The sequence below is a fragment of the Rhinatrema bivittatum genome, chromosome 2 (assembly GCF_901001135.1).
Source record: "Rhinatrema bivittatum chromosome 2, aRhiBiv1.1, whole genome shotgun sequence".
NCBI lineage: Eukaryota > Metazoa > Chordata > Amphibia > Gymnophiona > Rhinatrematidae > Rhinatrema > Rhinatrema bivittatum.
Window position 1 is genome coordinate 292,767,542 of NC_042616.1, and position 22,508 is coordinate 292,790,049.

Here is a 22,508-nt window from a genome sequence, read left to right on the forward strand (position 1 = left end):
CTTTATCGAGTGCGATACCAGGATGGGGGTGGAGTCGGGGCGGAGTCGGCCCCAGAAGAGGAGGAGTCGGGGTGTCACCGGGGCTGACTCCGCGCCGACGCCGTGGACAGCGAGAAGGTAGGTGCCTTTTCGCAGCAGCTTTCGCTCCCAATAGCTTCACCTCTTATGGTGGCGCTATTGGGTACGAAACCGGCAGCGATCGCACCATGACGGTGCGATCGCTGCCGGCTAGCGCAGGCCCTCCCCCCGTTTCGGCCCCCCGCCCCTCATCTTCTAAAGTATCGCAGGCCTGCGATACTTTAGAAAATGAGGCCCTAAGACTCATAAATGAATGATAAGTAGTTGAAGTACTTATACGTGCTGGGCACAGAGGACACTGACACACAGTAAAGGTAAGTTATGGTCGGAAAACAAAAAATACAAAGTACCTATCGTTGGTGAGTATCTTCAATTGTGAAAGAAACAGTAAGCAGTCAAAAATGTTATTCAATCCAGACAGAGCAACTTGGTGTTGTGATCTATTAGAAAGATACTAAAATATTCTTCTTATAACTTTCCCCTAGATTCATCAAAATGCTATAAATATAGCGGAAATAGTGACCACAATAAAAAATGGGGGTGGTTAGGCAAATTGTAGAGTTATCACTTCCAGCAAGGACATATCGCTAGGGGATGGCTTCTAAGAAGAAAGGCACCAATCACTTCTAACACATACCAATTTCACAGCTTCCTATTTTCTCCCTTATATTTAGGTTGATTGAGTTTTTGCACTGCAGGCCTGCTCTAAATTAGTCATATGAATTGCTCCACTCTCAAAGTCAAAAGGTTTCCTGTGGCTTCTCCCCTACAGAGGGGAGGCTATATACTCATAACCTGGCTCCTGTACCCCCTAGCTACTCCAGGGACTGCTGCTGAGTGTCGCTACAACAGGGTACACCGAAAGACCAGGGCTGTCATCAAGTGAACTTTTGGCTTACGTAAAACATGTTTCTGCTGTCTGGACAGAAAAGGAGGATGCCTTCTTTACAGGCCTCAAAGTCTGTGAGATCTTTCTAGTCTGCTGTATGCTACACAACCTTGCCAAAAACAGATGCATGCCTCCTCCAGAGGATCAGCAAGAGAATCAGGATGAAGAGAAGGAGGAGGAAGAAGAAGAAGAGGAGTTGACTGAGGCACAATTGCTGGAGATACATTGCATGAGACAAAGGCAGGCTATACAACAAAGGAGCACTCTGATACAAAGATATTTCAGAAGGCGAATGAATTTATTTACAAAAAGGTGCATCAAAATAAAATGATAAAAGAAACCATGGCTTCCTTGGCCTGCCTCTTTTTCTGGCTGCAGGAAGCTCACAGGGCTTAGGCTGGCTTAACCGGGAGCTCCTGTCACTGCTTACGCTGCCCTCAGAGGGCAAAGGAACTTGTGGCAGTTCAAGTTCATGGCTGCAGGAAAGTTCAGCTGGAGGCAGTTCCACGACAGGAGGTGCAGAAGGTGATGGTGCAATCACACCCTGTGCTTGCTGAGGTAGCATCCAGGAAAAAGGTGGTGCAGGGTGAGGTGCAGGTGGCTGGAGCACAGGGGGACATCCCATCCATTCATACAGTGCACCAAAAGGTGGAGATTACTGCATCTAGGGCTCCATGAAATGCCATGGAGCCATTGGTGGCTGTGGCTGGAAGGGGGGGCATCCTCTGAAGCATCTCCCTCCATACTGCAGTTTTGTCCTTTGTGGCCCAGCAAAGGGCCCATACTGCCTGCTGAATCCCCTGCGCTTCCTCCCTGATGGTTTCACAAAGGCCCTGCCCTTCCTCCCTCACCACATACTGGAGACCATGTATCTCCTCCAAAAGTCTGCCACTTTGCTATATTAACAGCTTCTCTGCCTGACTGGCCACCAGTTCGTCTTCAGGACATTACCCCTGGTCAGATGAGCTGCTGTCCTGTGGGCTACCCTCTAGGACAGCGCTTCTCAACCGGTGTGTCGCGACACACCGGTGTGTCGCCAAACACCGGCAGGTGAGTCGCGTCTCCTGGTGTCCCACTGCCCCATTGTACTTTCCTTCTCCCTTTGTCTAGCCCCTGCGGGTCAATTGGAAGCCTCCTTTCTTCCTACCCCCACTGCCCAATAGGAAACCTCCTTCATTCTGCCTGCCCCCATGCAGTCTAATCGGAAGTCTCCTCCCTTCTACCTGCCAGTGGGAGTAGAAAGAAGGGAGGAAGCCTTTGATTGGCCGGTGAGGCAGGCATAATAGAAGTGTTGAACTCCAACGAAGCAAGGCCGCCACAAGAGCCTATTCCCATGGCGGCGAAGAGAAAATCCGACCTCAACCAAGCAAGGCCGCCACAACCCGTGGCGGCGAAGAGGAAACCTGACCCCGACCACCATGGGAGCCCATTCCCATGGTGGCAAAGAGGAAACCTGACCCCGACCAAGGCCACCACGGGAGCCCATTCCCGTGGTGGTGAAAAAAAGAAGGCCTGCCGGAGTAAAGCCATGGCGGAACTGGAGCCCATCCCTGCAATGAAGGAAGAATAAGTTTTTGGTGAGAGCTTGTGTGTCTGTGTGTGAATGGGTGCCTGGGCGAGAGCTTGTGTGTGTGGGTGTGAATGAATGCCTGGGCGAGAGCTTGTGTGTGTGGGTGTGAATGAATGCTTGGGTGAGAGCTTGTGTGTGTGAATGGAAACCTGGGTGAGAGCTGGTGTGAATGGGTGCCAGGGTGAGAGCTGGTGTGAATAAGGCCATTGCAGAAAGACTAAATTAATTGTTTGCTTCCGTGTTTACTAATGAGGATGTTGGGGAGATACCAGTTCCGGATATGGTTTTCAGGGGTGATGAGTCAAACGAACTGAACGAAATCACTGTGAACCTGGAAGATGTAGTAGGCCAGATTGACAAACTAAAGAGTAGCAAATCACCTGGACCGGATGGTATGCATCCTAGGGTACTGAAGGAACTAAAAAATGAAATTTCTGATCTATTAGTTAAAATTTGTAACCTATCATTAAAATCATCCATTGTACCTGAAGACTGGAGGGTGGCCAATGTAACCCCAATATTTAAAAAACAATCCAGGGGCGATCTGGGTAACTATAGACCAGTGAGCCTGACTTCAGTGCTGGGAAAAATAGTGGAAACTATTCTAAAGATCAAAATCGTAGAGCATATAGAAAGACATGATTTAATGGAACACAGTCAACATGGATTTACCCAAGGGGTTAATAAACATGTGGATAAAGGTGAACCAGTAGATGTAGTGTATTTGGATTTTCAGAAGGTGTTTGACAACGTCCCTCATGAGAGGCTTCTATGAAAACTAAAAAGTCATGGGATAGGAGGTGATGTCTTTTCGTGGATTACAAACTGGTTAAAAGACAGGAAACAGAGAGTAGGATTAAATGGACAATTTTCTCAGTGGAAAAGGGTAAACAGTAGAGTGCCTCAGGGATCTGTACATGGACCAGTGCTTTTCAATATATATATATATAAATGATCTGAAAATGAATACGATGAGTGAGGTTATCAAATTTGCGGATGATACAAAATTATTCAGAGTATTTAAATCACAAGCAGACTGTGATACATTACAGGAGGACCTTGCAAGACTGGAAGATTGGGCATCCAAATGGCAGATGAAATTTAATGTGGACAAGTGCAAGATGTTGCATATAGGGAAAAATAACCCTTGCTGTAGTTACACGATGTTAGGTTCCATATTAGGAGCTACCACCCAGAATGTTAGGAATTATTAGGAAGTGAATGGTTAATAAAACGGAAAATGTCATAATGCCTCTATATCGCTCCATGGTGAGACCGTACCTTGAATACCGTGTACAATTCTGGTCGCCGCATCTCAAGAAAGATATAGTTGCGATGGAGAAGGTACAGAGAAGGGCAACCAAAATGATAAAGGGGATGAAACAGCTCCCCTATGAGGAAAGGCTGAAGAGGTTGGGGCTGTTCAGCTTGGAGAAGAGACGGCTGAGGGGGCATATGATAGAGGTCTTTAAGATCATGAGAGCTCTTGAACGAGTAGATGTGACTCGGTTATTTACACTTTTGAATAATAGAAGGACTAGGGGGCATTCCATGAAGTTAGCAAGTAGCACATTTAAGACTAATCTGAGAAAATTCTTTTTTCACTCAACGCACAATAAAGCTCTGGAATTTGTTGCCACAGGATGTGGTTAGTGCAGTTAGTGTAGCTGGGTTCAAAAAAGGTTTGGATAAGTTCTTGGAGGAGAAGTCCATTAATGGCTATTAATCAAGTTTACTTAGGGGTAGATTTTCAGAGCCCTGCTCGCCTAAATCCGCCCAAAACCGGGCGGATTTAGGCGAGCAGGGCCCTGCGCGCCGGGAAGCCTATTTTACATAGGCCTCCCGGCGCGCGCAGAGCCCCGGGACTCGCGTAAGTCCCGGGGTTCTCGGAGGGGGGGGCGTGTCGGGGGCATGTCGGGGGCGGGCCCGGTCGTCGCGGCGTTCCGGGGGCGTGTCGGCAGCGTTTTGGGGGCGGGTACGGGGCGTTGCTACGGCCCCGGGGCGTGGCCGCGCCCTCCGTACCCGCCCCCAGGTCGCGGCCCGGCGCGCAGCAGGCCCGCTGGCGCGCGGGGATTTACGTCTCCCTCCGGGAGGCGTAAATCCCCCGACAAAGGTAAGGGGGGGGTGTAGACAGGGCCGGGCGGGTGGGTTAGGTAGGGGAAGGTGAGGGGAGGGCAAAGGAAAGTTCCCTCCAAGGCCGCTCCGATTTCGGAGCGGCCTTGGAGGGAACGGGGGGAGGCAGCGCGGCTCGGCGCGCGCAGGCTATACAAAATCGATAGCCTTGCGCGCGCCGATCCAGGATTTTAGTGGATACGCGCGGCTCCGCGCGTATCTACTAAAATCCAGCGTACTTTTGCTTGAGTCTGATGCGCAAGCAAAAGTAGGCTGATCGCGCTTCTTTTAAAATCTACCCCTTAGGGAATAGCCACTGCTATTAATTGCATCAGTAGCATGGGATCTTCTTAGTGTTTGGGTAATTGCCAGGTTCTTGTAGCCTGGTTTGGCCTCTGTTGGAAACAGGATGTTGGGCTTGATGGACCCTTGGGGTCTGACCCAGCATGGCAATTTCTTATGTTCTTATGCTTGGGTGACAGCTTGTGAGTGTGGGTGTGAATGAGTGCCAGGGTGAGAGCTGGTGTGAATGGATGCATGGGTGAGAGCTTGTGTGTGTGTGGGTATGAATGGAAGCCTGTGTGAGAGCTGGTGTGAATGGTGTGAATGGGTGCGAGAGCATTTGTGTGTGATTGAGAGCTTGTATATAAGAGACCATGAGTGTGATTGAGAGAGACTGGGCAGGAAGATGACTGGTGTGAGAGAGACAGAAACTGGTCGTGGGGTCTAATTGGAGGTATGTGTGTAAGTGACTGGTGTGGGCGCTAAGGAAGAGGACTGTAAGGACAGAGCTTCAGCAGTCCTTGCTGCTTCTCGTGACTGCTATTGGCCTGGAAGGGAAAGGAGTAGGAGAGTTGCTGGAGAGGGAAAGTAAAGCTGGCTTTTTAAATTTATTTTTCTTGATTGACTGCCATTTTAATTATTGGGTATTATGTGATGTTTGCTATTTTGAAATATTTTAAAATATTTTATTGAAATATGGACATGTTTTAATAATTTTTATGAGTTTTTAATTGTTGGATATTATTCTGTTCAGCAGCTGTTTTGTAACATTTTTAGTATAGATTTACAGTTATTTCTGTGTGGGGCTCTATAGCAGCTTAGCTTATTCTGTTTTCCAAGTAGGAAATGTATTAGTGTTTAGGGCCTGGTTTAATAGTTGTATTTCTTAGATAGGATTGTTACTGTTTGAGTATGTTCCATAATACAGGTGTAACTTTGTGCGGGTTAGTTTGAGTGCATTATTGCAGATCCTGGGACTTTGTTAGATACTATATTTCTCTTTCCATTTCTCCAGGTTCGCACTGCATGCAGAGTGGCTTTTTTGGTTTTCCATTCCAGTATCTATCTCCATATTTATAATTTGTGGTTTTTCTGTTCTTGGTGAAGAGTGTGTGACCGAGGTGAGGAATTTTACTAGCATGTAGGCATTTGTATCAATCTTATTTGCTGTGTTTTCTCAATAGGATGTGCATTAGTGGTAAATTACTGTCTTTTCATAAGGAAGGCTATTTTGCCTGGTAGTAAAAGGAGTTTGTTTTGCTTTTACTGGGATGTCATCAGAACCAAAATATCTTCTTTGTATGGTGAGTTGTACAGGGTTATGCCCTAGATCTGCTCTGCACTCATTGCTGAGGGTTGAGGAAATTCCTGTGGATGCAGAGTGCATTTTTACACTTAGCCCCGTGATGGTCACATGTTCAGTATGTCATGCATGTGAGAACCATCTGTCAGTTGTGTCCCGGCCAAAAAAAGATTGAGAACCACTGCTCTAGGAGATCAACCCTTGGTCCTCCTGCTCTTCTTCCTCCAGCTGCTGCTGCTCCTCTTCCATTGGCTGCATGACTTGCAAGCAGCAGTACGGCCTTTGTGGCCCTCTAGGTGGAGGACCAGTACACTCCTCAACAGGATCCCCTACCAAATGAAATAGGTAAATTTCAAACAATGCCATTCTGTGTTTTTTCTTTAGGTTAATATCCCCAGTGGTCTCTAGATGGCCCCAGTTCCTAGCCCTTCGGTACAGAGCTCTAAAGAGGCCTACCACTCTATACCACTCTATACCATCCCTCTCCTGAAATAGACTGGATTTGGGAGTCCCTGAACCAGAAGGAGGGACTAATTGTGGCAGGGTATTTTGGATTTCAAAAGGAGATGGAGCAGTTTCAGTGCGCTCTACATGTTAGGATCTCAGTCTAGCACAGACACGGAGACACTGCCCCATCTTTTAAAGAGGAATGAAAGGGTGAGAGAAGCAGATAAAGTAACCAGGGCAGCACTAATGGAGTTTCCACACTGAGACACAAGACACTGGGAGGTTGGACTTTGGGATTCACCATGGACCCCAGGTACTGGATGCAGTCACTGTTAGGTGGTTCCCACCCCACCCCATGGAGGCTACGCATGTTCCCAGCCCCTACCTTGAGGGGCACATCCCTAGAGATAGAAACCCCTCACAGCCTGATGATAAAATGTGAGGGGCCTGGATGTACCTGCCCCTGCACACCAATTGGAAGCACTGTCTTTTGTCTTAAAAGCCCATCTTCTTTGTAAGGATGCCATTCGCGCAGAGCTATGATAACACACATCCGCGCACATACACTAGATGTCACCTCTGCCTTTGGCATAGAAGGTTCTGTTTCTCCCACACATATTTACTACCCCTTGGGGATCTTAAATGTGGAAAGTGAGAGAAGAGATCACCCAATGAAGAACATGTTTCTGCTCTTTAGGATACAGCCTATGCACAAAAAAATACAACATGTACTATGCTTCACTGTGTTGAGAAAACTGCAGCTGTGTTATTCCCGACAGCATACCTTTTCACACCCCAAATAGCACAGAAAGCTCTCTCGTGCTAAATATGTCTGAGCACCAGCACAGGAAGCAGCAGAAATGAAATAGGAAAGGCTGTCCAGGGGCAGATTGCAAGAAAATATCAGCCCGGGGTATCTTACTCCCTTGTTCACTCTCTCTGTAGCACATGCATCAATATGCAAAGTCAACTCTGAAAACTGAGAGAATTAAGCCCAAATATCTCCAAAATAAGTGTCACATTTTTCCTAAATAACTAAGAAATAGAGCATACTCTAGACCAGCAGTGAGTAAAAGAAGCAGTAGATCCCCATTCCATCCATTCAAATCAGTTGCGGCCACACCACAAGTCTGCTTAGCAGAATACCTCACCTTAGTCACACATGTAGAACACAGAGAGACCCTCAACAAATACAAAATGAAGAGATAATAATGTATAAATAGAAACATGCAGACAAAAACTGAACCTGAAACCTCAATAAGCCAGACTGTATGGAATGGAAATACAAATATCATTCCTCACCAAACATCAAGAAATATACAGCATCAATCATAATAGTAAAACCAAACTCATAAAAAGAATAAATATTTCAAAACAGCTGATGAAAAGATCATCCAATGATTACAAACATGTAACATTGTTTTTGTTGCATGGGAGGTGGACCCTTGGGCCACTCTTAAAAATCACCTTTAAAGGAAATGAGGTGCACCTACTTTTCAAATAAATATCAGATTAACAAGAAAGCTTCCAAGCAGTTGCATTCACAATAAAATCTCATCTCTATCATCTATCCAGTTATTAGTAGGTGTTCAATTTATATTTTTACCCCCAGATGTATCTGCAGCTAAAGAAAGAAGCTCAATCTGTTTTCTTAAATGCCAATAGTTCTTTCCTTCTCTCACACAGCAGAGATCAGAGTAATTAGCTAAATGAAGAACCCTTCAAGAAAGGCTTCTAGCTTTTGTTTTAAATGGTTCTAATTCATATTGTATTTTTCCTCTTTAATTGAAATTCATTTCCCTTGCTGTGTTCTTTGAGAATACACCTGGAATGCAGTTATTATTCTAGAGAGGTAATTATAAAATTAGGATGATAACCTCAGTACTTGCTTCTTTAATTGCAAATGACAGTAGTGGCTAGAGAGCAGGAAAAAAAAAAAAAAAAAGCAATGTTGGAGACAGTGGCCTAGATACTGATGTATGAAAATCCACGGAGATGCTTGCAATTCTGCCTTCTCACATTAAAAGAGAAAATGGAACAGAACTATTACAGTGACTGCTTATCAGCACAAGTTATCCCAACTCCCAAACCAATCTAGTTTTCTGATCACCACTACGAATATGCATGAGATATATTTGCATACTTGGGTTATCCTGCAGAGCAGACCCATTTGAGGGCTATGAGATCTGGAGGTGAGAACCATTGCCTTACAGATACCCAAACTGAGAGACCTGATCTTTATAAAAATGAACACAGTTCTTTTATCTTCTGTTTTGATCCCTGATGGGAAGGATCCCCGGAAGCAGGACTCTGTGCTTCAATCAGGAAGGAAAACAGCCAAAACTTGCTCCAGGATCTTGAAAACCAAATTTTCCAAAAACTGAGAACTCCACCAGAGTATATCGCTGCTGCACATCACTGGCACCCTCTTCCTCATGGAGAGTATGGAGGGTTCCCCATTCGCCAGGGCCAGGTGGTGTATAGGTTTTCACAAGGTTCCACCCACTTAAAAATAGTAAATTCCAAAAATGGTACCCAGAGGGAAAATCCAAACCAGCCAGTGAGTGGACTGGAAAGGAAAATCTCTCCCAACCCTGGTCAGGACCACCATGCAGGGCTCGCCTGGCTCCTTTGAGTGGGCCTGAAAAAACAACAAAAGGTAAGCTCCTATCTACCTCTGAACTCTTTGCCAACCTAAAAGGACCGCCTCTCGAGCTCTCTGTACTAAATAGGCTCACCAGGGGGATGGCTATTCCAGACCCTGCAAAGCGAGGGGCTGTATTTGAATGGAATGTCCCCATCAACCATCCTGCACTAACTAGCTGATATCTGAGAACCCAGGGCTTACTGGTAGCATGACCGTAGGGTCCACTGCAAAACTTGTGTATCAAATGTAAGGGAGGAGACATAACCTTGTGGTTAGAGCAGTGGCCTATGAACCAGGAGACCAGGGTTCAAGTCCTGCTGTCACTCCTTGTGACCTTGGGCAAGTCACTTTACCCTCCATTACCTCAGATACAAACTTAGATTGTAAGCCCTCTGGGGATAGAGAAATACCTACAGTACCTGAACGTAAACCGGTGTGATATCTCAACTGAGATCAAATGTCGGTATATAAAAAAAATAAATAAATTTCCGATTCCTAAACACTGTCCTTCTTCACTGATCCTCTCTATTTCTCAGCTGCCCTTCTCCTCCTTCCCCCAATCCTTGTGTAACCTTCTCTTAGTTTAGAGGTCCCTAATGCTGGGGGGGGGGGTCACACACTCACTGTCTCAGACCTCTAACTCTTCTCTGCACTGGGAAGCCAGGATCCAACCAGCAGGGAGCAGGGCAAGCCTCCAGGGTGGGTACCATATGCAGTCACTCCTTCAAAGTATTCACTTTAGCAGTTCTCAGCAGGCTGGGTCTTAACTTGAACAAGCAGAGGTGTGGAGTGATGTTAAAAAAAAAAAAAAAAAGTTTGCTGCAACTTAAAAAATAAGAACCAGGCAAAAATAGCATAAAAACATAGAATGAGAACTCCAAGCACCCCTGCTCCCATATCCATGTTACTGCCTCTGAGTCAGTGTCCAACTCTCCTTCCTCAGGGCTGAGAAAAAAAATTAAGTCTCTCTCTCTCATCCAAACAGGCAAGGAGCACATGCTCAGTCCAATATATGGGGCCAAGCTAACCAATTCCAACCTTGGGAGAAGGACACATTTAGGGATGATCTAAAAATATTGGTTAGCCAAGGCTGAAAATATTGTTAGGGATCAGGAGCATCCCTACACCCACCTTAAAAACATAAAAATGTATAACTCTTCCATCTTCAGTTAAGATACAAGGGCACAGCTGGGAACTCTAAAACCATCATGCACCAAATGGTGTTTCCTGGGTTCATCCAACCGAGGGGAAGATTGAATGTTTCAGGTCCCTTCTGGAAAAACCACACAGCTATACCAGGTTGGGATTGCTCCAGAATAAAATTTACTGAAATACTTGTGAAATGCTAATGTTTTGACAAGATTAACATTCATGACAAAAAACAAATTCAAGCAATACAGTCCATTACTTAGGAGCAGCTCATAAACCATCACGAGGGGGGGGGGCTCTCTGAATCTCTGTTCCCCAGCATCTCTTTAAAGACCTCCCCAAAATGAGAGAATTGCTTTTTCGGTACCTAATTTAAGCTGGTGATTCCTCCTTCTCCACTGCAGATGCTTCTCACTCTTGTGACTCTCCATTGAGAATTCTCTTAAATTAGAATAAGGAGGTCGATATTCAAAAGACATTTAGATGGATAACTGAAAACCTATCCATCCAAATGACTAACCGGCGATATTGAAAGCTATATGTGGCAAAATTCTAGAATTTAGCTGCGTAAGTCTGAGGTGTTCTGGGGGCGGGCAGGAGGCGTAGAGTTAGTCGCATGAGTTGCGCGGTTAACTCTGATATTCAGATATCCAGGTATATTTAGTGGTGTGACTGCACCACTGAATATACCATGCTAGTTAGGCAGATAGGTTTATCAGGCTAACTAGTCGAGCTGTTCAGCGACTGAATATTGGCCCCAAGAAATTCTTGATGTTTCTCTCCTGGGTGCAGAACCTCTTCAGCAGCAAAACACATATGCCTTGGAGTTTGCCCTGGTTCAAATTGGATTTTCATTTCTTCAACATAAATGTACAACCGCCACTGGAGCAAGGAGTATGGACAATACTCCCCTTCAAAAGGAATCCATGTCATATTCCTACTCAGAGCCTCTCATGACTGCCCCTAGCACTTGCCTCTCTCTTCTGCAGCTCCAGGAATTCTGCCTTTGATTCCTGAACTGTTCCACAGAGAAAAAAAGACACAGAACCTTCTTGGCTCCTTCACTGTATTGAATCTCCAAAATCTTAGACAATTTCCAAATGGGGAATGTCAGCAAAATCACTACATCTACTCTCTGACCTCCATGTTATGTGTTTGTAGAAACACATATATCACTAGTAAGGGATAAGGACATTTAGGATCCTCTTACATAATAATCATGGTTGGAAATCAATTTTTATAATGTTATATAAAATTAATATTTAATATGCAAAAAGATGCAAATTTGTGGTTTTAATTATTTAGTTATTTATTTAAAAAAAATATATAGTCCACATGTATCTGTACATTCAAGGCAGATAACAGGAATTAAAAAAAATAGATAATTCAGAGAAATGATACAAATAAAAAATAGACAAAGATTAAAACTGGCAATCATAACCATTCTGTAGCTGTTATTATTGGCAGTGCAATTTTCGTGGAAAAGAAAATATATTCCTGCAAAGGCTTTTAAAAAGTAGTGAGCTTTCAGTTTTTTTCAGAATTCCTTTATACTAGGGATCAGGTAAATCTGATCAGGGAGAGAGTTCCACAGTAAAGGACAGGCGATTGAAAAGCCTTGTCTCTAGACTCACCAAGCCTGGTATGGTACATAGAAAGGACTTCTAAAAATAAAGGACTTCTAAGCAATTTGTCTGGGCGGTAAATTCATAACATAGAATTCAGTACTGTAACATCAGATGTACTTAACTCTTTATGAATGACAGTGGTGATTTTAAATTATATTTTACCCTGGATAGAAAGCCAGTGGAGAGATTTTAGAACTGGAGAAATGTGTTGCCGCAAACTAGAGCCAGTTTGAACACATGCACCCGAATTCTGCACAATCTGTAATGGCTTTAAGATGATGTCTGGTAACCTAAGATATAATGAAATATATCTTGGGTTACCAGAATTATATCTTTGGAATTAATATCTTTTCAAAATTCTCCTTGTCCTCTATGAGTATGAAAAAATTGGTCCTCTCAAACTAATAGGTTGGACAACCCTGGATGAGACTCTTAAAGAAAATACTTTGGTCCTCTGCCATATCTACAGGGCCAAATATATTTGTATAATTTTACAAATAGCTAATCAAAGAAAGTGCTCAAGAGGTCATGATTTGAGCCTCCTGGGGGCAGACTCAGGAACATCATAAAAAAATATATTTCTTTATGGAAAGGATGATGGATGCATGGAAAGGTCTTCTAAGGCAGATGGTGCAGTAATGGAATTCAAGAAAGCTTTAGGAATTATATTTTTTAAATGACATGAAAATATCGATGATATTTCCTTTTTTATTTTGTATTGTATCCTATCCAAAATGATACAAAAAACAACAAAATATTAACATAGAAATGAAATCAGAAAAGGAACAGTGGTCCAACCAGTCTGCCCAGCAAGCCTCCCATACTAGTATCTGCTGCATCATGAAGATTATCTCAATGTATCAGTCAGTGCTGCTTGACGCGCTTTGCTCATGGACTTGGCGTACAAACAGTCCTGTGTTTTTCCCCTAATGTCTGCGTATCAGTTCTCCAGCCTGTAAAGAAGTCATGGCTCGTGTTGGTTGTCTCTGAATCCAAATTCCTCTTTCCCTCCACCCCTCACTCCTCTCCGAAGCAGAGAGCGATGTTGCAGTTGCATCCAAACCACCAAAGCTTATTGGTTAAGAGTAGTAATCCCATGCCTTCTGTTAAGGGTAGTAACTGCTGCTCTGAGCAGGTTACCCCCATGCTTATCAGTTCCCCAGACCGTAAACGTTGGGGCCCTCATTGGTTGCAGTCTGAATCCAATTCCCCTTTTCCTCTGCCATTGAAGCAGAGAGCAATGTTGGAGCTGCATTAAACGTATCAAGGCTTATATTGTTAAGGGTAGAAACCTCCATACATTCTGCTTAGGGTAGTAACTGCCACACACAGCAAGTTCCCCCATGAATGCTTTCTTTGTTTCCTTTATGACTTGGCTGTAAAAGCAGTCCTATACTTTCTCCCTTATGTCTCCATATCAGTATCCCAGACCATGGAAGTTGGGACCCTCAGTTGTTGTCTGAATCCAATTTCTCTTTTTCCCTCTGCTGTCTAAGCAGGCAGCAATGTTGGCGTTGCATTAAAATTATCAAGGCTTATTGGTTAAGGGTAGAAATCTCCATTCATTCTGCTAAGGGTAGTAACCGCTATACCAGCAAGTTACCCCCATGCATGCTGTTCTCATTTCCATCCTCTAGTGTCTTCTTTCAAGACAGATAGAATGCAGAGAGAGGCAAGAGATGACGCCTCCAGCAGTCAGACTAGCTTTTCAGTCTTGGCCATATGTTATTCCTGGGGAGTATATGACGTCTGTCTTTAGGATTATGCTGAATAGTTTTTGTTACTGTTTTATGTTGTTTTCTTATTGGTCCTGCTACTCATGCCAACAGAAGGCATTAGAACATAAGAACATAAGAAAATCCCATACTGGGTCAGACCAAGGGTCCATCAAGCCCAGCATCTTGTTTCCAACAGTGGCCAATCCAGGCCATAAGAACCTGGCAAGTACCCAAAAACTAAGTCTATTCCATGTAACCATTGCTAATGGCAGTGGCTATTCTCTAAGTGAACTTAATAGCAGGTAATGGACTTCTCCTCCAAGAACTTATCCAATCCTTTTTTAAACACAGCTATACTAACTGCACTAACCACATTCTCTGGCAACAAATTCCAAAGTTTAATTGTGCGTTGAGTAAAAAATAACTTTCTCCGATTAGTTTTAAATGTGCCCCATGCTAACTTCATGGAGTGCCCCCTAGTCTTTCTACTATCCGAAAGAGTAAATAACCGATTCACATCTACCCGTTCTAGACCTCTCATGATTTTAAACACCTCTATCATATCCCCCCTCAGTCGTCTCTTCTCCAAGCTGAAAAGTCCTAACCTCTTTAGTCTTTCCTCATAGGGGAGTTGTTCCATTCCCCTTATCATTTTGGTAGCCCTTCTCTGTACCTTCTCCATCGCAATTATATCTTTTTTGAGATGTGGCGACCAGAATTGTACACAGTATTCAAGGTGCGGTCTCACCATGGAGTGATACAGAGGCATTATGACATTTTCCGTTTTATTCACCATTCCCTTTCTTATAATTCCCAACATTCTGTTTGCTTTTTGACTGCCGCAGCACACTGTACCGACGATTTCAATGTGTTATCCACTATGACACCTAGATCTCTTTCTTGGGTTGTAGCACCTAATATGGAACCTAACATCGTGTAACTATAGCATGGGTTATTTTTCCCTATATGCATCACCTTGCACTTATCCACATTAAATTAGGTCTAGTTCTATATAAATATGGTTCCCTGTTCTAGAGAGTGTGTCAGATTTCTCCCAGACCTGAGAGGACAAAGTAATTTATTTTCTGTATTTCAGTTTTCTTTTCTGGATTCCTATGTACAACATCAGGACGTAGTGGTATATAGCGAGGATGTGGTCCCTAGCTTGGCTGGGAAAGGGTCAAGATTATGGTTGTAGTCTGCTTTTCCTGTGGAAGCCCCTGTACTTGTGTCATTTATTTATTTATTTTATAAAATTTGTATTCCACCTACATCCATGTTCATGGTAGAAAACACCATAAAAACATCCATAATATAAAACAAATAACACCCAAACATAAAAATTAAAGAGCTCCCCAAAAGCATCAAGTAACAATTATTCCCTGGAGGCATAAACAACGTTTTATTTCCATAGGCTGTTGCCATCCCTACACCCCTCCAACAATTCTCTCTATGCCATGCAACACTATTCAGTAAAAATCAGTTACCCAATATAAATCTACTGCACTAGACAGAGCTCCATTATCAGAACCGAGTTTCAGGACAAAGATCTGTTTAAAGAGAAACGCATTTAAACATTTTTAAAAGTTTGTATACAAGACATAACTCATAGTTGTCCAGGAAGTGAAAAAAAGCTCAATCCTGTGACACAGACAAGTGAACAACATGAAATTATGTTACTTACTTGAAATGAACCTCACCTGGAGATCTCCACTCTTACAGGATTGAGGTCTAACGATATGTAAGCCTGCATGTTTTGCTAGCAATGTAGTGGTATGTCGGTTTTATTTTCATTTTTCCCTCTTAAGCGAGGTTATTGGTATCCAGTGAATAAGGTGTTTATTGGTTTGGGGTTTTTTTTTCCCTTGTATAACCCCCTGTGGGATAGCAGAGTGACTTTTTTTAGGGTAGAGGCATGTATTACACTGACTCCAGCCTTCTTTTTAACAAACTTCACTCTATTCACAATCAATCAACGTACAATGGGGTTGACCACTTACCTCTAGCAGTGTACTTACAACCTTCCCTTAAGACAGGAGCTGCAGGGGTCTCCTGATCCCAGCTGGGCTAACACTTTTATCCCTCTCCCAGTAGGATTTAAAGTAAACAAGGTTAGATGCCTGGTCCGGCACAGGTTAAGGAGGGGGTTTTAGGGCCATTCCTTCACATACCCTCCCCCTCAGCTTGAATCCATTGGTCCAAGCATTTTCACTCCCCCTGGATCCCATCCAGGAAAGTGCATCAATTCCCCCATAGCCTTGTTCTGGCCTCCTACCAGTTAGGCTTGAAGTTAGGCTTCTAGGGTCACACTCACTCCCACACAATTGGGTTACCCCAAATGCCAGTATTATCATAACCACCTGCTGCACCTTTTGCCCAGTGTCCAGCTAAAGTTTTTTTAAATGAGTCCATTCACTGCTCCATGTTCAATACTCACCCAGCAGGGCTCTCTTGACTCCAACTGGGTGTTCCTTTGCTGATCTCTTTTCTACTCACTGTACAATTTGCCTTCCTTCAGGTTTTAATTCTCTTTCAGCGGGTTCCATGGCTTCTTTGTGCCACCTTCACCTGCAGTGCCGCTTTCTGGCCATTCTGCCATGGTTACATCTGGGTACTCTTAAGCACCCCCCCCCCCCCGGGCTTACTGCAGTGCCTGTGTCCGGCTACATGACAGTGCCTCCTTTTGGATTCTCTGCCATTCTTCTGTCAGGCCTCTCTGCAGTGCTTGCACCTGCTCCCTCTGCAGGCACTCATTTGTCCACTCTGTAGCACTTCTCTCTGGCTCCTCTGCAACATCTCCCTCAGGCCAGTCTATACGGCTTCCAACAGGCCACTCTATACTGCCTCCTTCTGGACAGTATGAGTTGCCTCTTTCAAGCCAGGCTATAAAGCTCCACCATGAGCTGTCTTGCACAGCAGTCACTGTCACTGCAGGTTCATTCATCTGGCATTCATTCCTTTCAATTGCATTCCATTTTGCCTACTTTTGCAATTCTGACTTGTCTCTCACCACCTTTCCCAGTGGTGTGTTCCCTGGTTCCGTGCCATGTTACACTATTCCCAGGCTCTGCTCTTTGTTCCAGCACTTTCACTGTTCTTTTCTTCCTCTGCATCTTTGTCCCTCTGAAAGTTAAGCACCAGTCAGGTGTTTTATACAGCTGTTGTGCTTTCTCTGCTTCCCATTTTACTCTTGGCAGGCTGTCAGATAAGAGCACCCAGCTTGTTTCCTATTCTTTCAAGGTATGAGCACAAGAAACCTAAAGCTATATAGGTTCTCATATCCTTCCAGGAGGCTTTGAATCACAGCTTGCATTTTTCAATTCAGTCATGCTTTCCCACAGACAAGACTGACTTCCTTGAGCTTAGAGCAGAGCAGCTGGCTTGCTGCTGTGCTCTAAGCTCACACTGTTCTCATACCCAGGACTCTTGCAGCTTCACTTTCTGCAGGGATCTTGCCCTGTTCAAATACAGTCACTCTGCACAAACTATTTCTCTCTCTCTCTCTCTTTTTTCTCTGTGAAAGGTAAAAATAAGGAAAAAAAAACATCCTGCATATCCAGCCACTAACTCACTTCAATTCCCTGACTTCAGGCAAGTGGAGCTTGTTTCCTTACTTGCAAACAAACATTTAAAAGATTTTACTTTTTCCTTCAGGCCTCCAAGATGCAGCTCTCTGTATTAAAGTAAAACTTTTAAACTGTTTGGCTTTGTTCTCCTTCCTGAACCACAGTCATTTACAGTCCTCAGTACTCTTTGATTTCCTGTGCTCTGTACCCTGTTCAGAGCCACAGATTCCCTGCTCAATTCTCTATATTCAAAACAGAAAAATTTTGGCAGTTGTTTTACTTCTGTGTACTCCCTGAGCCACACCCTTTTACACTCTTCAGTGCTCTCGTGCACAAATCTAACAGCACTGCCTCTGTCCCAATCCTTCTTTTTTAGGTGGGGCACACACAATAAACATTTTCCCTTTCTTATCCTCCCCTTGGAGACTTGGGTTTTCTCTGTGCCAAGGCTGAAGGCATGTATCACACAGATTCCAGCCTTTTTCTTAACAAACTTCACTTCATCCACATACAATTAGGTAGGATGCTTACCTCCAGCGCTGTACTTACAACCTTCTCTTAGAATAGGCATTGCCATTTCCTAGAGACACAGAGGGGAGGGCTCCTGATCCCACCTGGGCTTACATTCTTATACCCCTCCCAGCAAAGTCCTGCCCACAGAACTATCTCTTCCTATAGGATTTAAGGTAGACCAGGCTAGATTTCAGGACCCACACAGGTGAAGGAGGGATTATAGGGTCACTCCTTCATACCCCTTTTCTCTATTCTATATGAGAAAGGGTCTCTGAGTTCTTTCCCATTGGATGGGAGGGACAGGGGAAGCTATGCTTTAAAGCCATACCGGTGAGAATGACAACACTGTATTTCAGAAAACCTTGAAATAACACCGGCAGATGTCATTCCCAAAATGATTCTCTTTACTTGAAATGATGGTTGACAGAAAGAAATCTTTACAGAAAGTAAACTATTTACAACTTACTTACAGTCCATCAAACCAGTTATTGTCTGTGTTTGAACGCCTTTCTTCCCAGTGCATTAAACAATGTCAGAACTGCTAAAGGCAATGCCCAGTCATAGATATTTCTTCAGTTTTAGAATAATCACACAACAATTCTTTTACTGGAGCTGAGTGATTCCCTCTTGATCCCTACTCTCTCTGTCATGTCTAATAGGTGACTGCTCCTGGCCATTCTTAAATTACATTAGGACTAGGTCCTTCCTCTAATATAAGCATTACCACCAGACACTGTGGAAAGGACTCACCATCCACCACAGATCTTTAAGCTTTATGCTTTCCCCAGCTGTAGCTGTCTATTCTTCTTTTCACTACTGCATGATTATTCAGATTCCCTCATTAGCTCTAACTAATGGGAATAAACTTGCTGTGCGGTGGACCCTTGGCCGAGATGAGGTTGGCGCTACCTATAGAAGGAGACCTCCTGTAGGTCCTCGTCGTCAGAGACGGGTACGCTCGTCATGGAGACCTAACTGGACCTTCACCAATACCGGCCCTTGTTCCCTGCATATTGAGCCCTTGGGTACTGGGGCCGCGGGACTTAGGTGCGGGCCTCCAGAATATGATGAATCCCACGATGACAGCAGGTGGAGTCAGGGGCAGGCGGCAAGCAGGAAGAAACCGAGAACAGACAGATGGTCGGGGCAAGCGGCAGACAAGACGGAATCCAGGAACCTACCGAGGTCAGAATCCAGAAGAGCGGTCACGGAGAAGAAGGAGCGGAGAGGGAACCAGGAACAGGAGGTAAGGCAGGATCAGGAACACACGGAACAGGAGCACACGGAGCAGCCAGTGACTCTAAACAGAGCGGGACCTATTGCTGAGGCAAAGAGCTGATGATCAGGCAGTGTTTAAATAGTATCCTAGCCTGTTATGTTCAGCCGGTGCCGCGGGAAGGTTTCCCGTCGCTGGCCTTCTAAATGTCGGGAGAGACTGCATGCGCGTGCCGAGGGGCAGCCGGTGGCAGAATCGGTGTCGGCAGCAGCATGAGTGGCCACAAGTGCTGAAGAGCTGGGCTGAATGGCCCAAGGATGGCCGGAAACCAGCATGGGAGGAGCAGCGTTCTTGGGGCTGGCGGTGAGGGACAATGACAGCGGGCTTCCACAGCCAGGGACCACAACAAAACTCACTGTTTCTGCTCCCTGTTCCTTATCCTAGAACAGCGGAACCATTCCCTGTTGGTCCTTCCTTGTTCTCTCTCCTTGTCTCTGGTCTGTATCTCTCTCTCTCTCTCTCTCTCTCTCTCTCTCTCTCTGTGGAAAACTTTTCCTTATACCTGTAGCAGCCCTCCTCAACTCTCTGAGGGTAATTTTGAAATTCGGCAGACTGCTTGCAGGCCAATGGCTACTTTTCAAAATCCACCTAGAGTGCACTCCTCAGGTAATTTTGTACATGGGAGCAGGTACAACGTGCTCAGCGGAAAGAACGTGCAGAGATTTAAAAATGAAATCTCTACACATAATTGTACTCCTCTACTTAACTTTGCCCCTTTTCCCACAGGAGTAAAAGTAGGTAAGTTAGTTTTACCCGCATATGGGGGTGCCAATTTTCAGAATGCATTTTTACGCAGTAAACAGGTTTATTTGTCCACATAAAACTCCTTTATTTTTCTGGCCCGGAAATTTCCTCCTTTCTCTTTTTTTTTCTTTCAGCAGAACCCTGAATCATGGGCTCAAAATACAGCTACCAGGTGTCACCCTTAACCATGACCATGACTCCAACCCTCCCCATCTCTACCCTCAGGAAATGTGCATTTAAAACCTTTTGAATGTTGCATCCTTTGTTGGCATAGCTTATTTATTTGTCCATCAAGGGATGCAATGGACAAAACCTTCCTTGTGCTCAGGAAAGGAATATATTAGTACTGCACCCACTGCACTGAGTAAAGTAGTTTTCTGTCCTTCTGCAAACCTCTGTCTTTCACAGCTGGGATATCATCTCAGAAAGGACAGGACAATGAGACAGCCAGGTTCCACACAAGTTTCCTCTGACCTGGGCAGACTACCACCCTTGCTTTAATGTCCACAGTATTTTATTTTCTTTGTTCTATTGATGTCAAGTGAACTGTAAATAGTTTTGAGTGCAATACATTATGAGGTAGATTTTATAACACACGGGTGGGGGGGGAGCTTTGGCAATTTCTGCACAGCGATGCAATCGGGCCTTCCCCAGTTCCTTACTCCCCCTACCTAAACTCCCTCCCTCTTCCCCTCTCCTCTCCTCCCCTCCCCACCCCCTAAACCCTACTAATCTATCCTTTTTTTTTGTTTTAATACTTCAGGGCCTGTTCAATGGCACTGTCCTGGCCCAACACCCGCCCCATCCAGACCCCGCCCTTGGCCCGCCCCTTTGAAGAGGCCCGGCACTTATGCGTGTATCGAGGTTTATGAGCGTGGCCGGGCCTCTTTGAAAATTCGTGTGGCACGCGTAAACCTCGGATTTTACACGCACGGGCCTTTTAAAATCCGGCCGTATGCTTACTGAATTTTAAATTCTTCTTGCCTGAACTGTGTTTCTAAATTTCAGCAATTCTATTTTTAGTAAATTACAGATTGAGAACCCGGTTGCGCTGTAGAGGGACCACGTCCGCATCTGTATTCCTCCTTCCTTTTATTTTATTCTGCCCAGACCTTCCGAGGACCCTACCAGGCTAACCACCGCACTGGACTGGAGAGGAGGCAGGGTTTTACTTCCTGCAGGCAAAGACTTGTAGAAGAAGTCCCTGCAAGCAATGGGGGATCAACCTCTCCTGAAAATCTGGAGCCAGTTGGCAACCCTACGAGGAGGGCTACAAGTACATACACGGTTATAATCCTTGAGAGAAGAGTTCTGGTCTGAGGCAGGTACTAAATTTTAGGCCCTATGGGCATGCTTGAAAAAGATCACGGTGGACAGCACCCCACGCACTTACATCAGTATCCCCTAAAGCCTCATTTATATTCAAAGTTGCATAATTTGCATGTGGGTATAAGGGCTACTTCATTCCCTTTCCATTTATTTTTCCCTTCTTTAACCCATGAGAGAATCTTGGCATTTTTTAGATCAGCCCTAAAGTTTTTCTCTCGCCCAAGGTGCTGGCATTGGTCAGCTCAGCAGTATAAAAGCCTGGCTGAGCATGTGCAGAGTGTGCTTGTAATTTTGGTTTTTGGCGTGTTGGGTTTTGGTTTTTTTTTCAGTGGACCCCTGATAGGCCCTACAGCCTGCAGAATTGTACATTAAGGTCTGTGTTCTTGCTAGTGCCCTCACTGGCCCTTGAGAGAAGAGAAGGAAAAAGAGTGGCTTTTTGACTTTTTTTGAGAGAGGTGGTGTTTTCTTGACTTGCTGTCGCTCAGGAGGGAAGTCACCCCTGCCTTTGGAAGACAGGATAGGGGTGCTGCTTGGCACTGCTGACAGTCAAAGTGGAGCCTGCAGCTGAAGGAACAGATAATTGATTTGGAAGAGATTTATTTTTTCATTTTTTTTGTTGGAAGGAACCTTTTACCACCGATTCCTACTCCCCAAAAGGAGGAGAGATTGTTTTTCTGACTTTCTTGTCACCAGGGACATTGCCTCAGTGGTTGGAGTAAGAAGAAGTACAAGACACTTGGATTGTTGTTTTCCATGTATTACAAGATTTGTTTTAGTTTCTGATGTAATTTGAACTCTGGTCCAGAATTCCTAAGTTACAGCAAGTTTTATTTGAACACCATTTGAGGTGTTCACCCTGCTACTTTCAAATTCAAAAATATGCCAGCAGAATCACCATGGAGTGAGTACATCTGAAACAGTGATTGTGAAGTGTGAGAGACTGTTCAGGGGGGTCCTCACTCCCGTGAGCCTAGGGCCCCAGAGGCTTTTCTTCCTTCCCCGAGACAAGCTTTGTGTTGCTGGGTCTCAGTCCTGTGCGTGCAGGCTCAGCGGAGTCTCCAAGTGTTTCCAAGCTTCTGTCTAGCCCTTGCCTGGTTGCACTCGCCTACCCACGGTGCATACCTTGGAGCCCTGCCCTGGGGTGGTGCTGAGGTCCAAGGGTTCATGCTGTCTCCTGGCTATCAGGTCCCGACCCTGCTCACAAAAGCTTTCTTGGACTTGACATAGGCTCTTTGAAACTTCTTTGTATCCTCTCTT